General features: G+C 46.1%; 1 protein-coding gene and 1 long non-coding RNA gene across 12 annotated transcripts in view; both read right to left on the reverse strand.

The window, feature by feature from the left end:
* Window positions 1-7631, reverse strand: part of LOC128350211 (uncharacterized) — a 41727-nt gene extending 34096 nt beyond the window's left edge. Inside the window, exon 1 of the long non-coding RNA XR_008319193.1 lies at window positions 7324-7631. This is a non-coding gene — a long non-coding RNA (uncharacterized LOC128350211). The remainder of the gene's footprint in view (window positions 1-7323) is intronic.
* ATP8A2 (ATPase phospholipid transporting 8A2) overlaps window positions 1-16800 on the reverse strand; it is a 595211-nt gene that overhangs the window by 556368 nt on the left and 22043 nt on the right. For 2 of the 11 annotated variants that reach the window (XM_053308078.1, XM_053308079.1), the window contains exons 2-4: window positions 14287-14357; window positions 13933-14023; window positions 12175-12314 (exon numbers count right to left, since the gene is read on the reverse strand). The exons of 5 other annotated variants lie outside the window; for them this stretch is intronic. The gene's annotated coding sequence lies outside the window, so the exon portion shown is untranslated. The remainder of the gene's footprint in view (window positions 1-12174; window positions 12315-13932; window positions 14024-14286; window positions 14358-16800) is intronic. 4 more of the 11 variants (XM_053308081.1, XM_053308082.1, XM_053308080.1 and 1 more) reach the window with 3 other exon arrangements.

Here is a 16800-nt window from a genome sequence, read left to right on the forward strand (position 1 = left end):
GATCATGTGTACCAAATGCCAGGCCTCTGGCAGTTTGCCAGGAAGTATCTTAAAAATTTCAGCACCTCGTCAGTGAGGGCCAAATCACATGTGAAAAGAGAAATCTGTAATCGGATCTCCTGAGGATATGCATACTTTAAAATAAATGCATGGGGTTCCAAATTTGATCAGAGTAGACGCACTGGGGTAGGAAACATTCAGCTCTCTCCACCTGCTCTAATTCTCCCATATAAACTACAATGACCCCATAACTGTCATTTGCTCGGTGGGGAGGGGAAGGCACAGGCAGCAGATATAAAGGTCGCTCACATGACAAAACTCACCTGGCTTGGGGTGGGGAGGGCGGGGGAGGGGAGGAGCCTTCCCCCACATGACCAGCACTGCTCCTGGGCTTCCCAGTGTTGCGCGCCCCGCAACCAGCATGCAAGCGCTCCGGCAGTGGCAAGGAGATGTGGGGAAAGAATCTCACATCCCACAATATACCATACGAGGAGCACAGTGCATTGGGAAATTTCCCCACTGCCAGACACTCTTGCCGCCTGGCTCTATGGACACTTGGGAAGTAGGCAGCCCGAGCATTCACACAACCAGGGAGTGGAGTAGAAGGCCATGCTTATACAAAACTGGGGCTACCCTGGTGCAAAGCATCAGGATGGATCCTGGCACATGACCAGCTCTACCCAGGTAGGGCTGTAGAAGGCTGGGTAGGGCTGGTCATGTGAACCACCTTATAGCCTCACAAATATCTAATATTTAGATCAGGGTTTCTTAGCCTTGGAACCCAGATGTTGCTGGACTACAACTCCCAGAATCCCCAGCCACAAAGTCTGGCTGGGGATTCTGGGAGTTGTCTGGGGATTCTGGGAGTTGTAGTCCAACAACAACTGGGGTCCCAAAGTTAAGAAACCCTGATTTCGATATTTAACATTTTAAAATATGTTAATTTAAAGTCTTTCTTCCTTTAAGACCCAAACGGGGCCTCATTTGGTCTCAAGGTCTGCCAAACCTTCTCTCATCAGGATTCTGAGACCTAGATCTGCCCATTACCCCTGCCTAGTTCCCCCTGACCATCTCCTACTTATGACTCTATTATTGCAACCACCTACTCTACCACATGTTCACCCATTTCTGGCACTGTTTTTGCCATTCTTCAAAATATGGCTCTGACACCCTTAAAGGGCAAGGCACTACATTTAAAAGACAGCAGCAACAGAAACCAAGGGCCTCCCTTCTCTACATCTGTAAAATGTGAATACCACCACCATGCATTGTCCTACTGAGACGGCTACTATTCTTTTACTGAGCATACTCAATGAAGTCATTAAAAGAATGCAATACATTTCTTGTTCTCTTAACATTACTACTGCATAATGTATGAGAGACATCCTAACGCAAATAAATGTATTCTCAGAGAACATTACTTGTCCTCTACATGGCTGTACCCAGAAGCTCAATGAAAATCAATCGGCTGGTCCTTTGCATAATGGCAGAAACATGACCCTTCTCTTCTCCCATTCAAACCTGCCTGTGATGGACCATCCATTGACCTAGCATAACACTCTGTTTTGCAAGATGTGGGGATCCTAAGGACATGATCAATAAGTCATCATAAAAGTTCATTGGATACATGGGTGCCCAACAAGGGCAATGTGGTACTCCCCCACCCACCAACTGAGCCATTCCTATTGAATTTAATGGGGCTCATTCTCAAGTAAGTGGGTATAAGATTGCAGCTTTAGCTTTTCCTAGAAAAAGTCCTGCACATTTAGATCCAGCAGGTTTAGAAATGAACACTCTCGCTCTGAATCTAGATAGGTGCCTTACTGCAGGGGTTCCCAAACCAGGCTGCCAAATGTTGTTGGACTACAGTTCTCATCATTCCCCGTCATAATGGTTTTTGGCAATTGTAGCTAGAGAGGATGGGAATAGTAGTCCAACAACATCCAGGGACCCAAGCTTGAGAAGCCCTGCCTTACTGGTATATCAGATTACAAGCCTTTAATGTTACAATTGTAATCATAAGAGTATAAGAACATAAGTAAAGCCTGGCTGGATCAGGCCCAAGGCCTATCTTGTCCACCACCCTGTTTCTCATAGTGGCCCATCAGATGCCTTGGGAAGCCACACAACCAGGAAATTAAGTTTTCAAACCAAAAATTTTTTTTAAAGAGACTATATTTTTAATGCAACATCCAACAGGCTAAAGGGAAGTAAAATGGGTCCAATCTAGATTATGCTCAACAGATTTCATCAGCCCAAAGGACTGCCACCAATTTATCACATATTTACCCCATAGACCCCAAAACCACAATTTGGAGATGTCTGGGGTGAACATGTGGCTAAGCACTCCCAGCATAAAAAAATAGGGATCCTTTTGGGCAGGGGTGTAGCTATAACTGATTGGATGGGTGCAAAGAACCTGGGGCCCCCAGCTCCACCCCTCCCTATTTTCTTCATTATCTCCCTTACTCCAAGCGGCCGCCAGGGAGAGAGGCCTATGCTTTGGGGGTTCAAACATCTTGGGCCCTTTAAGATTTATTTCACAGAAGCTCAGTGGGGTGAGTGAGTAGGTTTTATGGCATGGTTAGGCATGGGTAAATTTAGTATCATCCAAACAGAACAAACATATTTCCTAATCAAAGGCTTATTTTCTTCAAAGGGAATAAATCAACCATAAAGAATGGAGAATCTAAAAATAAAAGGAAACATTGCTTAGCTAGCTGATTACCCTATCCTCTCACGTTGTGTGGCTCAGAGAACAGGGTGCAAAATCTTAATTAATTGTATCGAAGAGATTCAGAGTTTACTGCTGAAGACCAGGAACAGCGCAAGCTTGGTCAGCATACATAAATCACTTGGCTCATACTTCCTATGCAGACCATATGGCTTTCAAGGAACAGGAAAACACTGATAGGGAGTCAGGCTTCTGAGGGCCAGTTCACATGGGGCAAGTGTACATCATTGGCATGAAGACCTTCTACATGACTGGGGTCAGTCACACAAAGCGGATTTCAAACCAAGAGAGCTTTATGCAACCTAAAACAGTATCAACATGCCTGCTTGCAATCTACTTAAGACTCCAATCCTACCCACTAGTTAGTTAGTTAGTTAGATTTATATGTCGCCCTACTCCCATAGGACTCAGGGTGGCTTACAAGCAATAACATACAAAGGAACACAGTTCTATAAAATACAACATACATAACATCATAACCACAACCCCATACTGTACTCATTACAAGACATAATAACCATGGATTACCAGATCACTCTACAACCAGCTATCTCAGAGACCGAACACCCGACGGAACATTTCCGTCTTGCATGCCTTACGGAAAGCCAACAAATCACGGAGAGCTCTGATATTATCCAGGAGATAATAGAGCCAGGGCCACCACTGAGAAGGCCACCACCACCATAGAGCCAGGGCCACCAAGGGGAGGCCCTGGCTCTCGTTGATTGCAGTTTAACATCCCTAGGGCCCGGGATCACCAAGGTATTACTTGTGGCCGATCTCAGGACCCAGCGAGGGACATATCGAACAAGGCGGTCCTGGAGGTATGGTGGGCCCATATCGTGTAGGGCTTTAAATGTTAAAGTTAACATTTAATGTTAAAGCTAACATTTAACTAGTGTTTGAAAGGGATAAGATGCAGGGCAGGCCCGTCTACTAGGCAGAGAGCTGAGGAGTGGAGGTTTCTTTATCTGCCCCAGATACAACAGAAGTGCCCGGGTCAGGGAGCACACTAATTAATATTGTCTGGAGACATGGAGTTAAAGTTCCAAATAAAGTAGTTTATTTAGAAAATCCATTAGGGAGATAGATAAGACCTATCATGCCTCATTGCTAACTACATACAGGAAGTAGGGAAGGGAGAAGGAGGAAGTGTCTCTCTCCAGTTAAGAGAATGAAACCTGAGACTATTGGTCTTAGGGGAATCAAAGTAGAGAAAGCATGGTCAGAGGGGGAATGCCCTTACTGGCTCTCTCTACCCACAATGCCCCTAGTGGTCAATAGGGTTGCTGGTCCTAAGATACCATCAGGAGCTGCACCTCCAACAGGCAGTCGCCTAGGGCAGGGATTCTCAACGTTGGGTCCACAGATGTTATTGGACTTCAACTCCCATAATCCCCAACCAAAAGCCACTGGGGCTGGGGATTATGCGAGTTGAAATCCAATAACATCTGGGGGACCCAACGTTGAGAATCCTTGCCCTAGGGCACCAGTTCTTCAGGAGTGCCATAGCTCCCTGGGTGGAAGTAGAAGGGAAATGACCCGCCTCTTGGCTGGTCTCTGGTTTGCTTTCCTGCTCCTCCCTACTCAGCATGTGCTGTCTCTGCTCCCTCCCTGCCTCCCTCTACTCTGTTACTGCTGTGACTGCTCATGTGGGAGCCTCCAACCTGGTTTCTCAAGTTCCTGGATCCAAAATAGGAAGTAAGTGGTGGGTGCAACCATTGGCTTGGCTGTGGCCAGGCCTGATTGGTCGCAGAGGGAAACTCCTTGAAGCTCCATGAAAGCTGCCTGTCAGGGAGCCAGAGAGGTTGGTTGGCCCGGAGGACTGCAGGGCCCTGCACTGCTGAGGGGAGGGAGGTGGCAAGAATAGAAGAAAGGTGGGCACTGGGTGGTATCCAAGCTCCTTAGCTCTTTCCCATCAGTGACCCTCCACACAAGCTGGGAGCAGAAGTCAGGCCAGGCCCGGCAACAGCTCAAGTTAAAACTGGGGCTCCACACTTCTGGCTGGTGGGCAGTTGCCAAACCAAACTTCACCTAGAGCACCAAAAATCCTAGGACCAGCTCTGATGAGATGGCAACGAATGTATGGTCTTCCATCAATACAGGCAGAAGCGCAATGACAGCCATTTTAATTGGACCATAGGCTCAGACTGCCCACTTGATACAGAAGTGTGCAGAGTATAGGCCAAACTGGGAAACAGAAGTAAGCACTACAACTTAACACAGCAATATCTGTTATTTTAAATCAGGGTTGCCCAACTTTGGCCCTCCAACTGCTGTTGGACTACAGCTCCCATCATCCCTGAGTACTGGCCACTGTGGCTGGGGATGACTGGAGTTGCAGTCCAACAACAGCTGAAGGGCTAATGTTGTGTGACCCCCATTTCAAATGCCCCCCCCCAACATCCAGCCTGAAGAACTGCATTACTTCTAGCACCCATTGTTGCAAATAAAGGTACTATTTCATTTGCTCTGTCTATTGTTCTGTGGGGTCAACACAACTACTTTAATAGTAATCTGTCGCAAAGGAGAGTTGGCTGGTCTGTCTGCACAAAAATTCCCTCTTCAGTTATACGAAGATGACCTTTGATAGCAATGGCGCTACAATGGCAGAGGTGATGGTGGGTTTTTGTATCGTCTCCAATGAACAGTGTAAGGCCCTTGGACTGTTGCCCTCTCTGTTGGTAAAGTATTAAGCACACTTCCAGCAAGAGATAAATGATATCAATTAATAATACAGTTGTTATGAGCACACAAATATATACATTAGAGCTTCTTTGAGGGCAGCAAGTGCAACTGATGCCAAAAGAGCAGCCCCACAACCCTTCCTTTTTCCTACCCCATAATAACCAGTAACACAAAATATGCAAGTGGACATTATTGCAGTCTTGAGTCTTCCTGCTCCACTCCACTGGCTGCTGCTTGTGGGACAGAGAAATGCACAGCATGATGATCTCATTTTGTAGTCATGGCATGTATTCATGTCATGCCCTTTGTACTCTGGACTGTACCAGGGGACACAAGAGGTTGCCATTTGTAGCAGCAGCCATGCATCCTTGATAATATTTAGTACTAGGCTTAAACTATGTCATACTCAAGGCCATTACTGTATTCTGGTTTGCTTGCTCCTGGTGGACCACCACATCGTCTTTCCTTAGATCAGGGCTGCACAACTTCAGCCTTCTGGCTGTTGTAAGACTACAATTCTCATCATCCCTGACTATTGGCCACTGTGACTGGGAATTATGGGAGTTGTAGTCCAACAGCTGGAGGGCTAAAATTGTGCAGCCCTGCCTTAGAGCCACCATGTGAGAGTTTCTGTGGAAGGCTTCTGAATTACAACTCCAGTGCTGTATTTGTTTAGCTGCCATCTGCCAAAAGCCATATGCACAGATTGTTGGGAATTCTCTCTGGTAGGAGAAACCCCTTTTCATTATAGCAGAGTGCACAGAGGCACAACACAGAGGAATTTAGTTTGGCATGCGTGTATGCTGAGAGTAAAGTAACTTGGAGCCAGTTCATAGTTTCAAATCAATATATATGGCATTTATTAGAGAACTCCATTCTAGACAGGAAAGTGAGGAGTTAGGATATCTAATCTAGCTAGCTAGCTGGATGCAGGTGGATTCTGCATCTCTGCACATATGGTGCAGGGAGGGGAGCTTGCCATGTTGCAAGGTAGAAGGAACAGGAAGAGAAGGGAGAGAGGAAGGAGGAAGTGTCCCTGAAATTAGCAATCTACATTCCAAAGGGATAGTGTCAGAGCAGTGGAGAAGAGATGACCAGTGTCTTGACCCTCTAGCCCTCTGACTCACTAGTCTGACCTCCACTGTCATTGAGACAAGAGACAGCGCAAAGTCCTTCACTTCCAACACACATAAGGGTTAACAGTGCACATAAATAGGAGGTACTTCCACTGCAGCCATTTGCACTGATAAGGCGGCAAGCTGCTTATCCATTTACATTTCAAAATTTATCCTGAAAAATGGGTTGCCTCTGCAGCATGTGAAGGATGCTTCAGATAAACTCTAGCCTCATCTCTTTTCATTGTGGTCTGGAGGACCAGTGCATCAGAAATCAGCAGCAGCCCCCAAAGCATGGTTTCAGAACCACAGATCTAGTTTGGTATAATTAGAACAGAACTTTCCTATTCCATTAGGTTCCTGTTCCTTTGAGTTATTACAAGAATTGGACATCTTCTTTCAGAACTCAAAGGTTCCTCTGGGTTAGTTTTGCCACATGAGAAAGCACTTCACTTTGAAAAACACCCAGTGATTTGGAAAGCATGTGTTGCATTTAGGTAGGGCCAATCAATTATGTTCCAATGTTCAACAGAAAGCATGTGTGGCTGGATCTATGGCTGTGCTCAGATGTAAACAGAGTTCGCATTTCTTGAAATTATTCAGGAGTGTTGGGCCTTGCCTTTGCATTTCACACATATTTCTCTCAAAGAAGATGGTACTCAGTGAAGGTATGTGAGTGAGGTAAACAGCAGATGTTTACTGTCACATACAAACAGTATGTGAGTGAGGTAAACAGATCTCTATGGTGAACTTAGAGCAATTTGGAAGCAGGGTGCCAGAGCTGACCTGGAGTCTGATCTGGAGGGGATCCTCTGTGGAAGATGAGCACAGCACAGCCGAGGCTCCCAGTCTTGAGGAAAGACCCCTAGAACTGATAGACTCCGAGTAGCTAGAGTTTGTCACCTCTCCTGCAGTCAGCCCCTCAGGAGAGTACTGGTACTCTGGAGACCCAGTGCCCTCTGCTATGAAGCTCCTATCCTGCCCCCAGGACCTCAGGAGAAGAGACAATGCTGTGCGAGGGCTCAAGTCCAACAATGAAGTGTTTGCCTAGCTCTTTGAGTCCTCTCTCCCAATGGGCCTACTTCAGAGGAAGGGGAGGTCAGCTCAGGGATCTATATCAACAACAAACCAACAAGAGCACTGGATGGAATCTTTGGCTGACATCGAGACAAAATTACTCCTGAGGAGTCCCACTGAAATTAATGGGAAAGGTTAGTCTGCGTGTGTAACTTGATGATAGCGCATTGCTGAGCAGTTCCAACGGCACTCGTGTTGATGAATGCTGTTCAGAAATAGAACCTATTCAGGCTGGAAATTAGGAGATTAACATTTAAGCCAGCTGCAGGACCAGCTCCAAGCGACTCTTAAATATAAGTTTAAGAGAGATGGCCTTTAAAGATTACATTAGCACAGGGCTACACAATGGTGGCCCTCCAGATTTGCTGAACTATGAGTTCCAGCGTGAGAGCCAGTGTGGTGTAGTGGTTAGAGTGCTGGACTAGGACCAGGGAGACCCGAGTTCAAATCCCCATTCAGCCATGATACTTGCTGGGTGACTCTGGGCCAGTCATTTCTCTCTCAGCCTAACCTACTTCACAGGGTTGTTGTGAGGAGAAACTTAAGTATGCAGTACACCGCTCTGGGCTCCTTGGAGGAACAGCGGGATATCAAATGTAAAAAATACATACATACATACAATCATCCCCAGCCACTGTGGCTTATTGTTAGGGAGAGAGTTATAGGCCAACATCTGCAGGAAGTTTTTCCCATGGGGCTTTTGAAGCCCCTTAACTCGCATCTCCTCCAGAATGGAGGGGTTGCATTCATTCACATATCGACTAGATTTACCCTCAAATCCCTGTGAGTTGTCGGAGAGCAGTTCACATGCAATTTGGGTTTTTCACTGCACGTTAGGGTGCAGCCCAATTTATATCTGGGGTTAAAAAAATCCACTATGTGTGTTGGTTCTTTGGGACAACTTTGAGTTAACAGTAAAGCCTCCCCGTAAACGTGTGGTAAAACCTGCTATGTGTAAAAGTCCCAGGAGGGCTGAAGTTGGGCAGCACTGCACTAGCATCATGGTGGTCACTTTTCTATGGGTCTCTCCTATAGCACTCCTATACTGTGTAAAGGCCAGCAACCACATGCATAGGGCTGGTCATGTGGGCCTTTCCTATGCACTCAGCACCCCCTGTAGTCAGGTGCCAATCCCAGGAGAAGCATTCTTGAGATTGGCCTTGTCCACATGGCTGATGACCATTATACTAGCATCTTAGAGCAAACCCATGGGAAGGTGCCTGCCACAATGCTAGCATAGCATTGAAAGGCGCCTCCGTCACACTTCCAGAGCACTCAGATTTGCTTTGGAATTAACTTGCAAAGTCACAGCACTCAGAATCCAAGTTTTCAGGTAAAATGTTATTTCAACCTGATGTTAAAAAAGGTGAAGAACACCTAACAGTGACACCCTTTTCCAGGAATCCTACACCTTTAACACTGCATAAAAGGCAGATGTTTGACGGGTGAAGTGATCCCCACAGCTCTGGATATACTCAATACACCGCATAATTTGTTTTGATTTAGCTTTATTAACTTGACTTTGCACTTACTCCAATATCAAGTAAATTGTATTGTTCTACTATACACCTATGAGTCTCACCTCTGGCTGTCAGACTTCCTAACCGCAGATCACCTTTTATACATCAGCTTGCCTACTGAGAACCCCCTGCATGTCTGCCATGCAATCTCAAAGTGCTCTGTGGCACACATTCAGTTCAGCCAACATGGGAGGGCTAATAGGGTAGGGGAGCTGGCCTTATGGTTGCAAGCATAAATTATGCTAAGCAGGATCTGCCCTGGTTCACATTTGAATGGGAGCACTGCAATTTGAATGTGAGCACCATAAGGTATTCACCTTGGGGGATGGGGCTGCTCTGGGAAAAGCACCTGCCTGCTTACATGCAGAAGGTCTCAAGTTCCCTCCCTGGCATCTCCAAGATAGGGCTGATAGCACTGAGAGAGACTCCTGCCTGTAACCTTGGAGAAGCTGCTGCCAGTCTATGTGGACAATATTGAGCTAGATGTACCAATGGTCTGGCAGATGAACCAACGGTCTGACTTCAGAAGTCAGCTTCTTATATTTCTAACATGCAGCACTAAGCCTCAGTGCTGCCCTGCTTCCACTATGATCTCATGCCTGGCGCACACGGCACCCTCAGGCAACAACCAAAGCCTCACAGGTAGGACAGCACTCACCACGGATCCCTGCAGGGAAGAATGTTCACTTGAGCCCTCCCCATTTTCTTCCCTCTAGCTGTCATACCGTGCAATGCAAAAACTGTGCAAATGGAGTTGCGTTACAGTGCAGCCGTTAAACAAACAAATAGATATAATGGCCACTCTGTTGTGCAGCTCCCATTCGTGCAATTTCTGTGCTCACGCAACATTACATTTCACGACATGCACAACGCTGCACAGTATGTCAGCCGCTGCAAGGACTGATCTGATCCTTTCTAATACAGAACCATACTTTGGATGCTGCATACTTTGGATACTGAACTATATTTTGGATGCTGCACGCCAGGGGCAATTGCCCCTCCCTTGCCTCCCCCTTAATAAAAAATGGCCCTATGCCCAGAGCAGCCTCCAGGTTTGAGGGGGCTTTTGGCAAGATGATTTCTGGTGGATCCCCTCCTTTGCTAGTAGATTCCCTTAAGGTTTGTAGGGGTGGAGTCACCACAGGATGGAAACCGCAGGACTTTTTTGTTTATCTCAGCACTACTACCTGTCTTTTTTTTTGTCCACAATGCACCAACACAGCATAATTCTAGGGCATTCTGGAGAGAAAAGTAGGAAATCCCTTCCCCTGACCACAGTGCCCCAGAACATGGCTTACAAATGGGGGCATTGTGGGTTAAAAAATGGTGGCTGTCATCCAGCAGTCACTGAGAGAAGTGTGAAGATTTCACTGCTACTACCACCCCAGGTAACTGTACCCCCTGCAAACCTTTGCAGGGTGGGGAGCTAGATATGTGAAGGCCGGGAGGGGGGGGTTACCTGGTTTTAATTAATCCCCCACCCCACCAGGCCTTCACATCTCTAGGGATGGCCAACCCAAAGAGGAGGCAGCACACCTGACAGAATCTTGCCAAAGGCATCCTCTAACGTGTCACACCCTCGATCTCAAGATAGCGAGGAGGAAGGGGAAGCTGACAGCCTTTCAGCCGATGCAGGCGTGCCTGAGGGGCAGAGCCCGGCTGTCAGTTCCCAAGAGACGGCTGAGGATGGTCCGGCTGATGTTTCAGAGCAGGCACAGCAGTCTGAGGCAGCAGAGACAGCAACGGACAGACTAGAAAATGATCTGTGCAGGCAACCCCCACTGACTCCACAGTAAAGGCGTGTCACAAGGTGAAGAGCACAGCTGGAAACCATCAGGAGGAGTAAACGCCTCTTGCAGAGGGCTGATAAGCCTTGAATCCCTGCCAGCTGAGAGTTATCAGCTTGGACTATAAAGCAGGTCAACGGCTTTCTGTTAGCTGCTGGAAGACAATGTTTGTCAACAGCTTTCAGCCCAAGCCTGATATAGAGAACTATTCCGAGCTGTGTTTTGTTTCTGCAGCCCAGTTTGTATTGTGGACTATCTTCCTGGACTTCCCTTCCGGGTGGTCAGATTGCTGACATAACCTGGCCCAACCCTATATGACCTAACACACACTCAGTACACTCTTTTACCTCCACGTTGCAGGGAAAGACTGGTAGTTTTGCAAAAGCAATCTTCCAGGCTTGTCTGCCATTACTGATCATCTCTTTGAGGAACCCCAGGTGCTAGAACTGCAGGCTGAAACCACACAATTGCACCATCACATCGTGCACTCCAGAGAGATTAAGCTTTGCTTTGGAAAAAATAATAATGTTGATGAACGTGGGAATTCTACAAGGTGGCTTTGAACACACTGAATGGAAGAATGAAAACGTTTTGACTAAATCATAACGTTTGTTGCAGAAATGAAACACAAGCGTTCTAAGAAATATTAGCAAGGTTGTCCAGAGTCACTTCTGTTCATTTTTCAGAACTATAAAGCCACTGCACAACAGTCATTCAATCAATTGCCAGTGCCATTAGGAAGCATTGAACCTAGTCCGAATGGGTTTTGCTGAGTCACCATGGAAGGATGTTGATTTCTTCAGGAATATACAATGAACATAGGAAGCTGCCTTATACTGAGTCAGACCACTGGTCCATCTAGTTCAGTACTGTCTATAATGAAGAGCAGCCTCTTCATTACCTCTTCAAGGTTTGGGGCAGGAATTTTTCTCAGGTCTATCTGGAGATGCCAGGGATCAGTCACCCCTGCTAACTGGGCAATGAGGCACCTTTTTAACATGGTGATTTATTTAGCAAGGGGAGAGTAACTGGCCCTAGCCACCCCCAGCACAGTACCTCCAGTGACTGTTGCTGGTGTCTATCTTCTTTTTTTTTAAGATTGTGAACCCTTTGGAGACAGGGATCCATCTCATCTTGTTTATTTATTATTTCTCTATGTAAACCACTCTGGAAACTTTTGTTGAAAAGTGGTATATAAATGTTGTTGTTGCATTCTATCGTGTCTTGCAGGGCCAGGCAGTGTGAGGACTCACCAGGGGAGCTGGGCAGAAGTTGAGGTCAGTTTACAGGCCAGTGCCAGAAGCCTTCACACAGGTCCACACAGTCAGGTCCACACAGGAGGAATGGGAAATCAGGTCTAGTCAAGCCAAGGTCAGAAGCCAGGAGATCAGGTCTACATGGGAGCAGGCAAGTGGGAAGTCAGGATGAGAAACCAGGAGATCAGGTCTACATGGGAGCAGGCAAGTCAGGTCAGTCAAAGCCATGGTCAGAGGCCAGGAGATCAGGGGGTTATTCCCACGATCAGGCGAAATCAGGCTAGGGGAGCCTAGCCCGACTTTGCCTGATCATGGGAGCCACTGGGCTTGCAGGCGAGCCCGGTGGCTTCCTGGCAGTTAACCCGCCAAACTAGCCCTCCCCTTAAACGGGTTTGTGGAGCGAGCACTCCGCAAACCCGTTTTTTAAAATCGTGAGTAGCCGCACTGCAGCTACTCACGAGTAGACCCTGGTGGAAGGCTGAAAAGCAGCCTCCAGGATCGGGGGTCTCTCCAGTATGCCCTGCGCGCTCGTGCAAGGCATACTGGAGCTTCCGGGGGCTGCATGGCCCCTGAACTCCCCAGCCCCTGCTGGCTCCTTCACGGAGTCGGCAGTCATGTGGGCAGCCGCCCTGCAGTCATGTGGGCAGCCGCCCTGCTCATCTGCGGGGAGAGTAGGCTTAGCCTGCTCTCCCCACTAACCTGGCAAAAGCAGGCCTCACAGATCATGAGACCCGGCTCCAGGTCTACACAAAAGCAGGGCAAAGAAAAGGCTACAAGCTTCGGCAACAATATTGCTGCAGCAGGGACCTGCAGCAGACTGAGCCCTCTTCAAGGGAAGTGAATCCTGGCTACGCCCCCCTGGTCTGGAGTGTGGCAGTCTTAAAGTGGCCACACCTTATTCCTCAGTTGCAGGCTGCAGCGTGGCTAAGGCATGGCTGCAGCTTCTTCCTCTGAGCTGGAGGAGGAAGAGGGCAAGGGTGCATTCTCAGGACAAAGGGGAGGTTCCAGAGGCACATAGTCCCCCAAGTTCTGGAGTAGGGTGCTCTCATGTCCGGCTTCTTCAGCCAGGTCCTCAGAGTCTATCTCAGGCTCGGGGTCTGTCTTGGCTGAAGAGGGTTCAGGCTTAGAGTCTGTGTCAGAGGAGGGGTGCTCAGGGGTTCAAGGTCCGTCTCAAATGAGGAGGAGTCAGGCTCAGGGATCATGATATATTCAAGCAGATGCTCTTCCATAGCCCCGTGTCCAAAGGGTAATATCTTACAACAGACAGTGCTCACATGCTCATTCATCCAAATGCAAATCAAAGTGAACTCTGCTTAGCAAAGGGACCATTCATGCTCACCACAAGACCACTCTCCACTCCCAACCCACAAAACCAATAATTGTTCCTCCTTGGTCAAGGATTTTCAATTTCAGCCTTGAGTTCCCAGATGTTGTTGGACTACAATGTGCATCATCCCTGCCAGTATGGGAAGAGCTGCTGCTCTATAAATTGCTGTGTTTTATTGTGTATATATTTATAACTTTAATAGATTTGTACTATTTTTAATATTGAAATTTAACAGTTGTAATGTTTTAAGTGTTTGATATATTTACATCATTTTGAAGATACTCTAAATAACTGCCTTGGGGATTATTTTTAGAAAAGGCAGTATACAAAGCTGACAATAAATAAATAAATAAATAAATAAATAAATAAATAAATAAATAAATAAATAAATAAAGGCCAGAGGTCTTATTTTCTCCATGATGCTTCACCCATGATTTCTTCCATTGTCGTTCCTCCATGACTCCTCCATGATGTGGTTGCTGCTTCATATAATCACTTCCCATATTGTTCTGGTAACATCTGAAGTGAAGATCACATGAGAGGGACAAAAAACATTTCCCCATAACAATTCTGCCCATCCCTGCAAATGTACAAATAAACTCTTAGTACTGACTTTACTTGATGGTGGTTGTATAAAATCACTGATGATCACTTCCCAAAATACCCCTACATAACAAGCATTCTTTAGTAAGATGATCTTCCACCACACAGGTGTGCTTTCAAAAGATCATTTTACTATATGAATACTAGAAAAGAACATCATATGTTGGTGAGTCTTATACCTCAAAAATGGCTGTGTGAACTTGGTGATGGAGTTCCAGATAAAGCCAATATTTCGGATCAAGTAGTTCTACTGTAATAAAAATATAAAACAAAGGCAAGTGTTCAGACACAAGGAATGAAAAGTGCCGCTATTCAGACTTCAACAAATGTACCTGATGCCATAAAGTCTATACTTGGATTTAACCTTGGCAGTAGGAACCCTGTTCGTCTCCACTGCAATTACAGAACATAAGTACACACTCACTCTTAACTATATACTGCTATTACTTTGGATGGAAGTATAGGTCTTTTCTGGGGATGCAAGAAAATGCCAACTCAAAGAAGAGACAGTCTCTGGCCAGAAGTGAAAAATGACAGCGACAAGAATTAGTGTTGGTATATGCAGTCAATCCTTATGTCAATGACTTCTTCAAGGTCCAGTCAACACATAAATAGCGGATCATGTGTTGAAACTGTTTCTGAATTACAGGAATGTGCCAAAATGTGATTTGGCTATCCGAATCACAGGCACGTCCCTTCAAAACTGAGGACTCACACAGCTGCTTTACAGCAAAGGAGAGCAGGTCCATACCTGCTCTTCCTCTACTCGCTGCCATCCCCGCAGCTATCCCTGCATGGGGTGTCTCCCAGCTGTCCCAGCATGGCGCCAGGACAAACATGGCCTCTGCGCAGCAATGGCGGCGAGTGGAGGAGGAGCAGGTACAGGTCTGCTCTCCTCCACTTTAAAAGGGCTCAATTTTAAAGGGCGATGTCCACGATTCAGACAGCTGAATCGCATTCCAGCACATCCCTAGTGGTGTAGACTGCCTGTCAATTTTATTTTGTGATGAGATCAAGAAACCTCTCTGCAAAGAAATGATATTCTAGCTACCCTATCCCTCTAATCCGAGTGGCAAGATGCCATTTGGGCCAGCACGCCAAGAAGGTTCCCCCCCGCCCCAACTCCAAACAGAACTTATTTCCAACATAATATGTGCCTCCCCTTTGTTGTTAAGTCAGCACTAACCAGAGTTCTCATCATGCTGAACAGGGGAGGAGGAGGCTGAAGAAAGAGAAAGTTCAGCTCCCCACTCCTTTGCACTTGCTGGCTTCTTGTGGTGGATAGAGATGGAAAGATGGCAATGCAGGGCCCAGTCATGCATTTGGGTGGCACAACTGGCTCTGAATATATGAAGCTCCCTTAGACTGAGTCAGAACATTGGTTCATCTAGCTCAGTATTATCTACTCTGACTGGTAGCAGCTCTCCAAGGATGCCAGGGATTTAACCTGGGACTTTGTACATGTGCTCTGTACAACCCTTTCCTTTGTTACTCCAAACAGTATGGGGTAGGATTCTAATCAATTACCATGCAGTAATCTCTGTCCTTTAGTAACTTTTAACCCAAGATGCTGTACTCATAGTTATGAAGGAGTGTGTGACATTCTCGCTGCAGCTGCCTCTTAAATTCCTTCTCAGTTACATTGCAGACTCAGTACTGAAATGAAACTCCATCTTGCAGGGGGTCTACTGGAATTCTCATTCTTGTGCAACACCTGAGTTATCAGCCAAATTCATGTGGCTTTTCAGATAATGGAAACTTGATCACTACAACTTCATTAACAGTCTGAATTTAATCCAGCTCAAGTTCTGACAATTATATACAGAAAATTGTGTGGAAATATTCCCCCCCACACACACACAATGTCTTTTTCCAGATTTTTTTAGGTGTGCTAGAGACTAATGGATTGTAGGCAGGTGTCTGGATCATAAGTTTCAATTTCATTGTCCTTGTTGTTTGATGCTAATTTTTGCTTTCTTTTGTTAACAAGCCCAACAGACAGATACAAAGAAAAGTGAGCTAGAGGCTGAGCTGTTTTCTCTGGAGATGGTTTCTCCCTCTGGCTATATTCAGGATCAAGAGTAAAATCACTAGATTGGCATTGCCCAAGCTGTGCCAGTTTTGTAACAGGAAACAGAAGAATACGACCTTTAGAGCTACTACAGTAATTTGTTGTTTTTCATAAGCAATACATTCCCTGAAAAAATCATTAGTTTATTTTCTGAATTATAGAACTGCAGTTGCTTTGTGAAATTACTAACAGCAAATGTTTAGCAGCATAATACAGTGAACCATTGTTGTGACAATCCTAATTGTGTATATGTGTGACTGTCTTGTAGTTGTCAGAAATGATTGCGAATTATGCTTAAGTGGCAGAAAAACAGATGGGTCTGAAGCTAAATCCCCAGAATTAGAAATAATGGGAATGTTGGAAATTTATTCCCACAAACATGTTCAGACAAATACAAGCCACCTAGATGGCACTGTGGCATGTGCATTGGGACGAAGAAGCTACTCCTTTGCTAAATTTGAATCATGCTCATATCAACAGGCTGCCATCATACGGATAAAACAAATAATTCCCAAACAGGGAAAATTAACACATGGGATTCATTATCAGTAAGGGTGGTCCTTCCATCAGGGCTAGGGATGTGCAGAAGATTCCAACTGTGGAATGTTCCGACTCGAAACGG

The sequence above is a fragment of the Hemicordylus capensis genome, chromosome 3, assembly GCF_027244095.1.
Source record: "Hemicordylus capensis ecotype Gifberg chromosome 3, rHemCap1.1.pri, whole genome shotgun sequence".
NCBI classification, from domain to species: domain Eukaryota; kingdom Metazoa; phylum Chordata; class Lepidosauria; order Squamata; family Cordylidae; genus Hemicordylus; species Hemicordylus capensis.